General features: G+C 43.3%; 1 protein-coding gene and 1 pseudogene across 2 annotated transcripts in view; one reads left to right on the forward strand and one right to left on the reverse strand.

Moving 5' to 3' along the window:
- Positions 1–14,172, forward strand: part of LOC112652896 (uncharacterized) — a 110,304-nt gene that overhangs the window by 24,605 nt on the left and 71,527 nt on the right. The gene's annotated exons all lie outside the window — the stretch shown is intronic.
- Positions 4,589–6,102, reverse strand: LOC125755679 (uncharacterized; annotated as a pseudogene).

Consider the following 14,172-nt stretch of genomic DNA (forward strand, 5'->3'; position numbering starts at 1 on the left):
ACTAAAAAAAAACTTTTCTAATGAACAACTTTGACTTTGAATTTCAGTATCTTTGAAATAACACTATATTGCTATTTCTTGACAGAAGTGTTCCTTTCTATAGAGGTTTTAGCAATGATGTGCTCATTTTTGCCACACTTCAGAAATCTGAAACCTGAATTTCATAATAAAAATAGTAATAACTACTATTTAATGGGGACTTTCTCTGTACCAGGCATTGCGTTAAGCACTTTATGTAATTTATTAATTTATTAATATTATATCTATGATATAGGTACTATTATAGTCATCATTTTGTAGATGGGGAACCAGAGGCCAGAGGGTAAATACTAGGATAAAATGTATGTATTCCTCAGATTTCACTTATATTGAATAATATTTCTTTTTTTTCCAAATACACGAGGGTTTATTTACAAGCTTGAGCTTAGGTCCAAGTATACCCGACACAGCGGAGCAGGGACTTGGACCCCGAGGTGGGTTCCAGCTTAGTTTTATGGGCTGGTCTAGGGGACCTCCAGAAGGGGTGGAGGAATTTCTCAAGTTCTGTTTACATTCTGATATGGGGCTTTCAAGAGCATTGAGCTTTGTTCTCATTCTAATATGGGGCTTTCCAGGGTTAACCTATAAGCTGTTTTTTTTCCTGTAACTGAGGTAATGTAAATTTCAGCTCTTATCCAAAAGGGCCTGAGATGGCTGTACTTGTGCTAACGCTGAACTTAAGGTGGAATGGCCTTAATTTTCTCGGCCTTGACATTTCCCCCTCTCAGAGGAACCTAAGGAAGGACCCTATCATGGGTCCAGGTTGCTCTCAGAGTGAGCCAGGGGGAATGATTAAACCAGGATTCAAACCAACCTTGTTGCTGTTCTCGCTCCTGTTTACATCCCAGTGAAGAAGCAACATCCTGTGTTTAAGGCAGCACATAACCCATCCCACCCCACCCCCCTGCCTTTGTTGTAAGAAGACTGAGTCTAATCTATTTTGAAGGACAACCTCAGCCTAGGGAGTCTTGGAGGTGGGAAATAAGTGAGAACGGCACAGTCTTAGCTTTAGGGGATTGTCCTTGTCTGGTTGGCTTTTCCATTCTGGAACAAAGCCCTTGAGAATGGCGTGTGGAGTGTGGATCAGCTGGCCAGACGTGGGTGTAGTGGACCCAGGGAGTAATCCCGTTGACTTTGAGAGCAGTGGGAGTGGTCAGGATCACAACGTAGGGTCCCCTCCAGCAAGGTTGAAGTGTCTGGTGTTGGTATCTCCAGATATACACCCAGTCACCCGGCTGGTATCGATGGGGGCCAGGGGTGGCCCAGTCTCATAGGCCCTCAGCTTAGGCCACACCTGTTCATGGGTTCGTTGTAACATTTGGAGGGAGAAAAGGAGTTGGTGATCATCAAACTCATAAGCACCTCAGGTTTTAAATTGGGGATAATAGGTGGAGGAATACCGAACATGATTTCGTAGGGGGTAAGTCCCATCTTATAGGTGAGTTCCTCACCCTATACAGGGCAAAGGGGAGGAGAGTCACCCAGTCCTCGCCAGTCTCCAGGGCTAATTTAGTTAAGGTCTCCTTTAATGTTCTGTTCATCCTCTCTACCTGTCCTGAGCTTTGAGGCCTATATGCACAATGTAATTTCCAATCTACCCCAAGTACTAGTGCCACTCCCCGTGTTACCTTAGAGATGAATCCTGGGCTGTTGTCTGATCCAATCTTAACAGGATTTCTTGGTCACAGTCTGTGCTGTTTCACGTTTGGTGGGAAAAGCCTCTGTCCATCCTGAAAAAGTTATCTACAAATACTAGTAAATAGTAAATACCTGTATCTGTATTTTCCAGGTTTTACCTCAGTGAAGTCCACTTCCCAGTAGGCTCCTGGGTAGTCCCCTCAGAGCCGGGTGCCTGGGTTAGATCCATGGGCGGTGGCATTAGTTAACTGGCATGTGTGGCAGCTTGCCACAATCTGCTCGATTTTTGCTCAAGAGTATTTAATAGTGATCTTTGTGTATCGTATGAGGTCTTCCATCTTCATTGTTCCCATATGAATACTCCAGTGCATTTTGGATAGGACTCGCCGTCCTAGTTCCTCTGGCAGGATGATGCTGGAGTCTGCAGCCCTCCACCAGCCACGCAAGCACTGGGTCATAGGCAAGTGTTTGATCCAGTGTAAATCAGCATCAGTATAGTTGGGGGTGTTCGGCAGGGTCGGTGCCCCCGGATCGGGTAGCGTGGTTGCTAAGACCTGGGTCACCGAAAGGGCTGCCTCCTTTGCTTTCAAATCGGCTAGCTGGTTTCTCCTGGCTACTGGTGTGTCTGCCTTTTGGTGTCCCGGACAATGGATGATAGCTAATGCCTTGGGCAGCCAGAGGGCCCTCAGGAGTTCAAGGATCCCTGTTTTGTTTTTAATAGTCTTTCCCTCTGCTGTCAGAAGCCCTCTCTCTCTGTAAAGGGCTCCGTGGATGTGAGCGGTGGCAAAGGCGTACCTGCTGTCGGTGTAAATGTTTATTCATTTACCTTCTCCCATGGTCAGTGCCTTGGCCAGTGTGATCACTTCTGCCAATGGCTCTGCCCAGATTGTCTCCGTTTCCTTGGTTACGGCGGCCCCCGCATATCTGACTCCTTCTCAGACAAAACTGCTGCCGTCCATGTACCAGGTGGCGTCTGCGTTTGGCAGTGGCTAGTCCTGGAGATCAGCTCTGATTCTGTGCACCTGTGCCAAAATTTCTTGACAGTCATGTAGAGGGGGGGGGGTCCCAGTCTGGATTAGGGAGTAGCATTGCCAGATTCAGGGTTGTTGGTGGCTTAAATAAAATTCTGAAGGGGTTTAGCAGTAGGCTCTGATAATGGGTCAGATGGGCATTGTTGATACAGTGGTCTGGGGGCGTTTGAGTACCCCTTCAATAGCATGTGGGATGGTAACATGCAGTTCTTGCCCCATGGCCAGCTTGCCTGTGTCCTTAACCATAGTGGCCACCGCGACAATAATTTTTAAGTATGGGGGCCATCCAGCAGCCACCGTGTCCAGCTTTTTGGAGATATAGGCTATGGGTCTCTTCCTGGGACCTATGTACTGGACAAGGACCCCTTTTGCCACCCTGTCTTTCTCGTCCACATACAGGTAGAAGGGCTTGGCTAGGTCAGGCAACCCGAGAGCCGGGGCAGACAGCAAGGCCTGTTTAAGGTCATTAAAAGCTCTGTTCATGGCCCCTGTCCATTCAAAATTTTGCTGGTGCCTGGTGGCCTCATAGAGGGGTCTGGCCATCTCGGCAAAACCCAGAATCCATAATCGACAGAGAACCCTGCTGACCCCAGGAATTCACATACCTGGCGGATGGTTTGCGGCTGTGGGATCTTTAAGATGGTTTCCTTCTGTGCAGCCATTAACCATCTTTGTCCATCCTTTAATTTGTACCCAAGGTAGCTCACCTGTGCTCTGCAGATCTGGGATTTTTTAGCTGAGGCCCGGTATCCTAGAGCTGCTATTGTCTGGAGCAAGTCCCTGGTGCCTTGCAGTCATGTGTCCTGGTCCCCTCCGCCACCAACAGGATATCATCTACATATTGTAATAAGGTCAAATGAGGGTGCTTGGAATGGAACTCACCGAAGTCTTTGTGTAAGGCCTCATTGAAGATGGTCAGTGAATTTTTGAATCCTTGTGGTAGTTGAGTCCATTGATGTCTTTCTCAGGGCCCGTCCATTCAAAGGCGAAGAGGTCTTGGCTCTTGAGTGCTAAAGGCAGGCTGAAAAAGGCGCCTTTTAAATCTAATACCGTATACCAAGTTTTGTCTGGAGGCAGAGTGGAGAGGAGGGTGTATGGGTTTGGGACTGTAGGGTGCATATCCTCTACTCACCGCCAGTTGACTTCCCTTAAGTCCTAGACTGGCCTGTAATCGTTAGAGTGCGGTTTCTGAACCAGCAGCAAGGGAGTGTGTTCCATGCCGATTGGCAAGGCCTTAATATGTCCGAGTCCAGTAGTTGCTGTATGTGGGGTGTGATTCCCGTACATGCTACGAGAGGCATAGGGTATTGACAGACCCTGACAGGGTCTGCCCCTGGCTTTAGTTCTATGTATATGGCCGGTCAGTGCCAGGCCAGCCCAATTCCCCGTTTCTGCCCACACTTGGGGAAATTCCCACAGCCAGCGGTCAATGTCAGTCATTGGGGCTGATGGTGTTTGGTGGAGACGATATTCGTCTTCTAAACTCAGGACAAGCACTTGAACAGGGTGCCCCTCCTTGTTTAGGATTTTTGCTCCTTCAGGGTGGAAGCAAATTTGTGTCCCCATCTTGGTGAGCAAATCCCAACCTAACAATGGGTAGGAACACTCAGGGATGACCATGAAGGAATGGGATACCCGGCCCATGCCGAGATCCTCAGTTCTTCAGGTAGTCCATGAGTACTGTTTGGTGCCCGTGGCCCCTTATACCCATGAAGTCTTGTTTGCCAATTTCCCTTGGGGTTGTAATAAAACCAAATGTTGTGCCCTAGTGTCCACTAGGAATTCAACAGGTTGCCCCTCCACTCTAAGAGTTACCCTGGGCTCGGGGAGGGGTGCCGAACCCTAACTCCCCTAATTGTCCAGGTTCTCCATTTCCAAGATCTTGGCAGGGGCCTAAGATCTTTTCTTAGGGCAGTCTTTCACCCAGTGGCCCTTTTCTTTGCAAAAAGCACATTGGTTTTTGTTCACCTTAGGGCACTCCCGACGGGGACCAGGACCATCCTCCTTACCTGTCCCTGAAGCCAGCTTCTTGAGGTGTCTCCGTCTTTCCTGTGGGTCATCCATGGTTGTAGCTAGCAGGATCTTGGCCAGGTTTTGGGTCTGCTGCTCACTTAGTTTGGTTTATTGTTCTTCCGGACTTCCTCTATTATTATAGGCTCTTTGTGCTACTATTACTGACTGCTCTTCTCTCCTAGTCTCTCTACTCTTTGCAATTTCTTTTTAATGTCTGGAGTGGCCTGGTTAACAAAAGCCATGATAATTGCAGCCTTTGTTTCTGGGGCTTCTAGGTTCATAGGGGTGCACTGCCTAAAAGCCTCCACGATTCTAAGAAGGCTGCTGGACTCTCATCCTTACCCTGTCTTATATCATAGACCTTGGCCAGATTGGTAGGCTTGCACGGCAGCCTTGAGACCTGCCATTAGAGTCTGGCGGTAGACCCGGAGTCTCTCCTTACCTTCAGCCAAGTTGTAGTCCCAGGTGGGGCAGGATAAGGGGAAGGCAGCATTTATGAGGTCTGGGTTTTGAGTCAGCTGTCTTCTCCCAGGACAGACTTCCAGGCTTCCACCTGAATTCGTTCTCTCTCTTCGGTGGTGAGGAGAACCTGCAAGAGCTGTTGGCAGTCATCCCAAGTAGGCTGGTGGGTAAAGAGAACAGTATCTAAAAGCCCCATTAGATCTCTCGCATTATCAGAGAACTTTGCAATATAACATTAGCTGTCCGTCAGTCTCATCTTGGGGGGGGGGGGCATGGCAGGGAGAGGAAGGGTGGTGGAGTCGGCCACCCCGCATTTGGAGGTGGGGCCACCAGGTGGGTCCCTACACGTGTCCCCACTGCTGACCCGTGCACAGGGACTCCCTCATCAGGGAGGGGTGGCGCCCCTTCTGCAGCCCCCAGTGCCTCCAATGGAGGGGTGGAAGGGGGAGGGGGTGCCCAGTAGGTCAGCGGGAGGATCTGGTTCTCCGGGGAGGAATCCTGGAAGACCGGATAAAGGGGTTGGGTCGTAGAGTCGGTCTCCTTCTCGGCTTTCCGCAGGGCTAGAATCTTGGTAGGTCCTGCTTTGGGGGGGTAAAAATGGTTTTATCCAAGGAGGGGGATTCTCGATCATGTCCTGCCAGATCAGGATGTAGGGCACCTGGTCAGAGTGGCCGTCTGGTTCGTCCCCGAAGATCACGGCCTTAACCACTTCTCCATCTTCAGGAAGAGCATGGAAGTCAATTTCGCTTCCATTCTAGTGGTTTCTGGCACTGCCTTGCTTCTGGAACAAGAAATCTATCCTTGCTGTAAGTTCCAGATCGAAAGTATCATCTGTGAACCTCAAGAGCAGGCTGGACTTGTCCACGCTACTCTCACGGATGATGAGGATCTTCAGGGTAGTCAGCACGTCCTCGTCCATCCTGACCCTCCTCCACTCTGAGCCCAGCTAGCCACACGGTCGGGTTCTCAACCGTCCTCCAGGGAGCAGTGCCCGAGCATGGCAGCGCTGCGCATCGGCCACTTTCCTTGCTCCCGGCGCTGTTTAGGTTGCGCAAGCCCGGGTCTCCCCAATTCCGCCTTCTAGTCTTATAATTCAAGAGAAAATAACAATGCTGTTAGTGGAATCATTAGTGCTACTGATACATAATATAATTTCAAAGAACAGTTACAAAACTACAAACTTTGTTGATTTAACCTGGATTTCTAAGAGCATTGCCAGAACGTGACTCCATTTTAGTCTGTGTAACTAATTGGAGATGTCTCATATCTTTGTTCTCATCTGCAGTTGAATTAAAATGATAATATATAAGCATGAGTGGCATTTTTCTTATGTTGAAACTGGTGATGTCTTAAACATATTTCTGGGTTCTTTTCCCAACTTCAGAAGAAAGAAAATTATCAACTTTCAAAATATTTGGGGGGAGTATGGCAATTAAACACACAGATAAGTAAAATGTTTACTGACAACTTTGCCAGTGGATCAAAAGCATTTCCTTTCAAAGTTTTGTCTTGAGAATTTTGTGTCATAATTTCTAGATCTATACATATCTGGTAAAATATGTTGAGAAAAATGTTAGCTTAGATATGACTATCTTGGAAGAGGAAACTATTTTGTGATTTAGTTTTTAGAATGTGGATACTAGAGAATCATTCATTTGGGTTTTGTCATCAGGACTAAGCAGATTCTAAAGGTATTCTGGAATCACTGATAGACCTGAAGTCTAAATATAGAAAAGACAAATGATGTGAGAGGAACAGAAACAGAAAGTAGGAAAGTTGTCAGAAAGAAAAAAAATATTAAATAGGTGTATGTATGTAGCAGAATCAAATTTGGTATTATTTATTTCTTTCTAACTAATTTCCCTCTCAATCACCATCCTATTCTGGCTGTGAGTGGGATATAATATGTTGAAAAGTGAGAGGACAGGACTTAAGTTGGCCAATTAAATTTCATCTAATTTCAGAGACTTCTCTCCAGGGTTAGGTTTATGGTAACTCTGGGATTGGCCTATAAACTGCAGGATACCAAGCACATCCCCTTCACTGTCCCTAACCCTAACTCTAGATTTGAGAAAGAAAAAAAAGGATGATGTGTATATATGCATGCATATGCAGTGGACTATTATTCAGCCGTAAAGAAGAGTAGAATCGCCATTTGCAATGACATGGATGGAGTTAGAGAGTACTAAGCGAAATAAGCTGGTCAAGGAAAGAAAAATACCACACAATTTCTCTCATGTGGAATTTAAGAAACAAAATGAGAAAAGAGAGGAAAAGAAAGAGGCAAACTGGGAAAGGGACTCTTTTTTTAAATTATTTTTATTGGAGTTCAATTTGCCAACATTTAGCATAACACCCAGTGCTCATCCTGCCAAGTGCCCCCCTCAGTGTCCATTACCCAGTCATCCTAACCCCCCGCCCACCTCCCTTTCCACTGCCCCTTGTTCTTTTCCTACAGTTAGGTGTCTCTCATGTTTTGTCATCCTCACTGATATTTTCACTCCTTTTTTCTCGGGAAACTGACTCTTAATTACAGAGAACCGATGATTACCAGAGGGAAGGTGGGTGGGGAATGGATAAAACAGGTGATGGGGATTAAGGAGTGCACCTGTTGTGATAAGCACCAGGTGTTGTATGGAAGTGTTGAACCACTATCTTGTAGACCTGAAACTAATATTACACTATATGTTAACTGGAATTTAAGTAAAAACTTAAAAAAATAAAGTTAACCTAGTTTATTCTGGTTTAAAATTAAAAGTTTCTTTTTGGTTGATCCAGTTTATTTTGGGAACTTCTCAGTTTTTCATGCCTTTCCCTTATTTTCCCTGAGAAAAGTATCCCAGTGTCAGGGAAAGCTTGGTGTCCTGCTGATAGAGAAGGGTGGCCAGACCTTATGTTGTCCTCTGGATTCTTGATAGCCTCTTTACCAGTGTTTCACATGTCAAGAATCCTGAGCATTCTGGTGACCTCTCCTGCTGAAGTTCACTACTTGAATAATTTGTGGTCTGCTGTTGTTTGTTTATTTTTTATTTTTATTTTTTAACAAAGTCAAGGATCTATGGTCCTTCCCTCACTAATTTGGCTGGGTAAGCCTTAGCACTCACTGCTCGTGAGGTCCGTTGAGTCTCAGTCAAGTATTCTACTAGTCCCTAGACTGTACTTTCTACCCCGTAGCCTCTGCTAGAGATCACCTTTCCCTTTGACTTGGTGTCCCATGGCAGATCCATTGACTCCATCTCTGAGAAACCTTCCACGTTTCTTACCGGGAGTACATGAGAATAACTGAATATCTTTCATATCATACCAAGCCAAAGGGGCAACAGGGTAGCCTGTTGCCAGCCCTTCCTCTACCTATAGACACCATACCACAATATCTATTCTGGTGACAATGCCATGTTGTCTGGAAACTCTGTGAGGTGCTAACATGTCAGAGATCCAAATAGGAAACATGACAAACGGTCTCCTTGATTACCACCCTTACCTGCTTACCACCAAAATATCTAGAATTTTTCTTCTATCCTGCCTTTTCTCAGAGTTTGACTTGGAAAGGGCAATTGAGAGTAGAGATGAGTGCAGTTCCAGTAGGCAGCAGGAACACTTAAACAGAGAGAGACAGAGACACAGAGATCTTTATTTCTATTTCTCTTCCTGGTTGCATTTTCTTAGAACATAAAGTAGAATTTTCCCCTCTTCTATCCAAACAGGATGTGGGAAGGAGAAGGAAAGGAGAAAAAAAAAGAAGGAAAGGAATAGGAAAGGAACAACCCTATGTCATTTTTTTGGCCCCTCAACCATCTGGTTGACAGTAAAATGAAATGTTAAATGTTCAGATTTGTTTTGTAAAAAGTAGCTTTAGAAAATTAAAAAAAACCCTCTGATTATTTATCTATGGCTGAATAGGAAAAGATTTATGGAAGAAAGGAAATATGAAAAAGAAAAATACATTAATACAATTTAAAATGTCATAGCTCCAGTCTCTTCAATAAATGGTTCTGGGAAAATTGGACAGCCACATGCAGAAGAATGAAATTAGACCATTCTCTTACACCATACACAAAGATAAACTCAAAATGGATGAAAGATCTAAATGTGAGACAAGATTCCATCAAAATCCTAGAGGAGAACACAGGCAACACCCTTTTTGAACTTGGCCACAGTAACTTCTTGCAAGATACATCCACGAAGGCAAAAGAAACAAAAGCAAAAATGAATTACTGGGACTTCATCAAGATAAAAAGCTACTGCACAGCAAAAGAAACAGTCAACAAAGCTAAAAGACAACCTACAGAATGGGAGAATATATTTGCAAATGACCTATCAGATAAAGGGCTAGTATCCAAGATCTATAAAGAACTTATTAAACTCCACAGCAAATAAACAAACAATCCAATCATGAACAGAAATTTCACAGAGGAAGACATAGACATGGCCAACAAACACATGAGAAAATGCTCCGCATCACTGGCCATCAGGGAAATACAAATCAAAACCACAATGAGATACCACCTCACTCCAGTGAGAATGGGGCAAATTAACAAGGCAGGAAACAACAAATGTTGGAGAGGATGTGGAGAAAGGGGAACCCTCTTGCACTGTTGGCGGGAAATATTAAAAATGATTAATTGGACCTCATCAAGTTTAATAACTTCTTTTTATGAAAGACAGTTAAGAAAATAAAAGACAAGACACACATTGGGAGAATATATTGGCATAATGTATGTGACCAAGGACTGATATCCAGAATACAAGAACAACTCAATCATAAGAAGATACCCAGTGAAAGGGGCAAAAGATTTGAGTGGACATTTCACAAAAGAAGAAATATACCTGGCCAATGACCATACAAAAGGAGGCTGAACATTATTAGTTATAAGAGAAATGCAATTTAAATCATTAGGAGACACTGCTATCCATCCCTTAGAGTAGCAAAATTTAAAAAGATCGACAAGACCAAGTTTTAGCAAAATATGGAGCAATTATACCTCATACAATTGCTAGAGGGTATTCTAACCACCATGGAGATCAGTATGGCCATTTCTTGAAAAGCTGAACATAAATTTACCATAAGACCCAGCAGTTCCCCTGATGGGTATTTTTCCAAGGTCAATAAATATATATGTTCACAAAAATATTTGTGTGTGAATATTCATAGCAGCTACAAATTGGAAACAATCCTAATGTCCTTCAACCCATGCAGGGATAAACAAAGCATAGTTATTGTTCTTAAGGTTGCATTTCATTAAAGTGGGAAAAGAAATATGTAGGCAAAAAACAGAAGTGAAGATTTGATTAAGAGGTTAGGAGTATCATACTAGGGAAGGTTCTTTCTGAGGTGTAAGGATGCTCATGGTCGGTTTTAAAAATATTAATGCAAATGATTGTGCTGCTTTTAATTCTACAGCAGCCTGGTTGATTTGGTGGAATTGAGCAAGTGTTGATTTAGGAATCTGACAGCTACAGTTTTCTATCCTACTAGCTTTGTGACTTTAGACAAGAATCTTTACTTTTCTGAGGCTGTTTCTTTGTTTTTCTTTAAAAAGTGAAAATAGTAACAGAAGTTTGAGATATAGTATATGGAAGCACCCATCACACTATATGCTTAGTAGACACTTATTAAATTCAGTTTTCTTTCCTTCCCTGACTAAAAGAGAGCAGGTTAGAGAGGTCAGGAGGTCAAATCAAAATGATGGTTTGGAGGAGAAAACTTTTAAATCTTTAGGTTTCTGTTCTGCTGTATAGTTTAACATCTTAATACTTTATTTTTTATATGTATTTTTTGTATACTTTTATTGGAGTTCGATTTGCCAACATAGCATAGCACCCAGTGCTCATCCCATCAAGTGCCACCCTCAGTACCCGACACCCGGTTACCCCATCCCCCCATCCACCTCCCCTTCCACTACCTATTGTTCATTTCCTAGAGTTAGGAGTCTCTCATGTTCTGTCTCCCTCTCTGATATTTCCCACTCATTTTCTCTCCTTTCCCCTATAAACCCCTTCATTATTTTTTATATTCCCTGAATGAATGAGACCATATAATGTTTGTCCTTCTCCGATTGACTTATTTCACTCAACATAATACCCTCCAGTTCTATCCATGTCGAAGCAAATGGTGGGTATTTGTCATTTCTAATGGCAGAGTAATATTCCATTATATATATAGACCACATCTTCTTTATCCATTAATCTTTTGATGGACACCAAGGCTCTTTTCATAGTTTGGCTATTGTGGACATTGCTGCTATAAACATTGGGGTGCAGGGGTCCTGCCATTGCACTGCATCTGTATCTTTGGGGTAAATCCCCAGCAGTGCAATTGCTGGCTCATAGGCTAAGCTCTATTTTTAACTCTTTGAGGAACCTCCACACAGTTTTCCAGAGTGGCTGCACCAGTTCACATTCCCACCAACAGTGCAAGGAGGTTCCCTTTTCTCCACATCCTCTCCAACATTTGTTGTTTCCTATCTTGTTACTTTTCCCCCTTCTCACTGGTGTGAGGTGGTATCTCATTGTGGTTTTGATTTGTATCTCCCTGATGGCAAGTGATGCAGAGCATTTTCTCATGTGCTTGTTGGCCATGTGTATGTCTTTTTTGGGAAAATTTCTGTTCATGTCTTCTGCCCATTTCATGATTGGATAATTTGTTTTTTGGGTGTTGAGTTTAAGAAGTTCTTTTTTTTTTTAATTTATTTTTTATTGGTGTTCAATTTACTAACATACAGAATAACCCCCAGTGCCCATCACCCATTCACTCCCACCCCCGCCCTCCTCCCCTTCTACCACCCCTATTCGTTTCCCAGAGTTAGCAGTCTTTACGTTCTGTCTCCCTTTCTGATATTTCCCACACATTTCTTCTCCCTTCCCTTATATTCCCTTTCACTATTATTTATATTCCCCAAATGAATGAGAACATAATAATGTTTGTCCTTCTCCGACTGACTGACTTCACTCAGCATAATACCCTCCAGTTCCATCCACGTTGAAGCAAATGGGTATTTGTCATTTCTAATAGCTCAGTAATATTCCATTGTATACATAAACCACATCTTCTTTATCCATTCATCTTTCGATGGACACCGAGGCTCCTTCCACAGTTTGGCTATCGTGGCCATTGCTGCTATAAACATCGGGGTGCAGGTGTCCCGGCGTTTCATTGCATTTGTATCTTTGGGGTAAATCCCCAACAGTGCAATTGCTGGGTTGTAGGGCAGGTCTATTTTTAACTGTTTGAGGAACCTCCACACAGTTTTCCAGAGTGGCTGCACCAGTTCACATTCCCACCAACAGTGCATGAGGGTTCCCTTTTCTCCGCATCCTCTCCAACATTTGTTGTTTCCTGCCTTGTTAATTTTCCCCATTCTCACTGGTGTGAGGTGGTATCTCATTGTGGTTTTGATTTGTATTTCCCTGATGGCAAGTGATGCAGAGCATTTTCTCATGTGCATGTTGGCCATGTCTATGTCTTCCTCTGTGAGATTTCTCTTCATGTCTTTTGCCCATTTCATGATTGGATTGTTTGTTTCTTTGGTGTTGAGTTTAATAAGTTCTTTACAGATCTTGGAAACTAGCCCTTTATCTGATATGTCATTTGCAAATATCTTCTCCCATTCTGTAGGTTGTCTTTGAGTTTTGTTGACTGTATCCTTTGCTGTGCAAAAGCTTCTTATCTTGATGAAGTCCCAATAGTTCATTTTTGCTTTTGTTTCTTTTGCCTTCGTGGATGTATCTTGCAAGAAGTTACTATGGCCGAGTTCAAAAAGGGTGTTGCCTGTGTTCTTCTCTAGGATTTTGATGGAATCTTGTCTCACATTTAGATCTTTCATCCATTTTGAGTTTATCTTTGTGTATGGTGAAAGAGAGTGGTCTAGTTTCATTCTTCTGCATGTGGATGTCCAATTTTCCCAGCACCATTTATTGAAGAGACTGTCTTTCTTCCAATGGATAGTCTTTCCTCCTTTATCGAATATTAGTTGACCATAAAGTTCAGGGTCCACTTCTGGATTCTCTATTCTGTTCCACTGATCTATGTGTCTGTTTTTGTGCCAGTACCACACTGTCTTGATGACCACAGCTTTGTAGTACAACCTGAAATCTGGCATTGTGATGCCCCCAGCTTTGGTTTTCTTTTTTAAAATTCCCCTGGCCATTCGGGGTCTTTTCTGATTCCACACAAATCTTAAAATAATTTGTTCTAACTCTCTGAAGAAAGTCCATGGTATTTTGATAGGGATTGCATTAAACGTGTATATTGCCCTGGGTAACATTGACATTTTCACAATATTAATTCTGCCAATCCATGAGCATGGAATATTTTTCCATCTCTTTGTGTCTTCCTCAATTTCTTTCAGAAGTGTTCTATAGTTTTGAGGGTATAGATCCTTTACCTCTTTGGTTAGGTTTATTCCTAGGTATCTTATGCTTTTGGGTGCAATTGTAAATGGGATGGACTCCTTAATTTCTCTTTCTTCAGTCTCATTGTTAGTGTATAGAAATGCCACTGACTTCTGGGCATTGATTTTGTATCCTGCCATGCTACCGAATTGCTGTATGAGTTCTAGCAATCTTGGGGTGGAGACTTTTGGGTTTTCTATGTAGAGTATCATGTCATCGGCGAAGAGGGAGAGTTTGACTTCTTCTTTTCCAATTTGAATGCCTTTAATGTCTTTTTGTTGTCTGATTGCTGAGGCTAGGACTTCCAGTACTATGTTGAACAGCAGTGGTGAGAGTGGACATCCCTGTCTTGTTCCTGATCTTAGGGGAAAGGCTCCCAGTGCTTCCCCATTGAGAATGATATTGCTGCGGGCTTTTCATAGATGGCTTTTAAGATGTCGAGGAATGTTTCCTCTATCCCTACACTCTGAAGAGTTTTGATCAGGAATGGATGCTGTATTTTGTCAAATGCTTTCTCTGCATCCAATGAGAGGATCATATGGTTCTTGGTTTTTCTCTTGCTGATATGATGAATCACATTGATTGTTTTACAAGTGTT

This window comes from Canis lupus, chromosome 9 (assembly GCF_003254725.2).
Source record: "Canis lupus dingo isolate Sandy chromosome 9, ASM325472v2, whole genome shotgun sequence".
Lineage (NCBI taxonomy): Eukaryota > Metazoa > Chordata > Mammalia > Carnivora > Canidae > Canis > Canis lupus.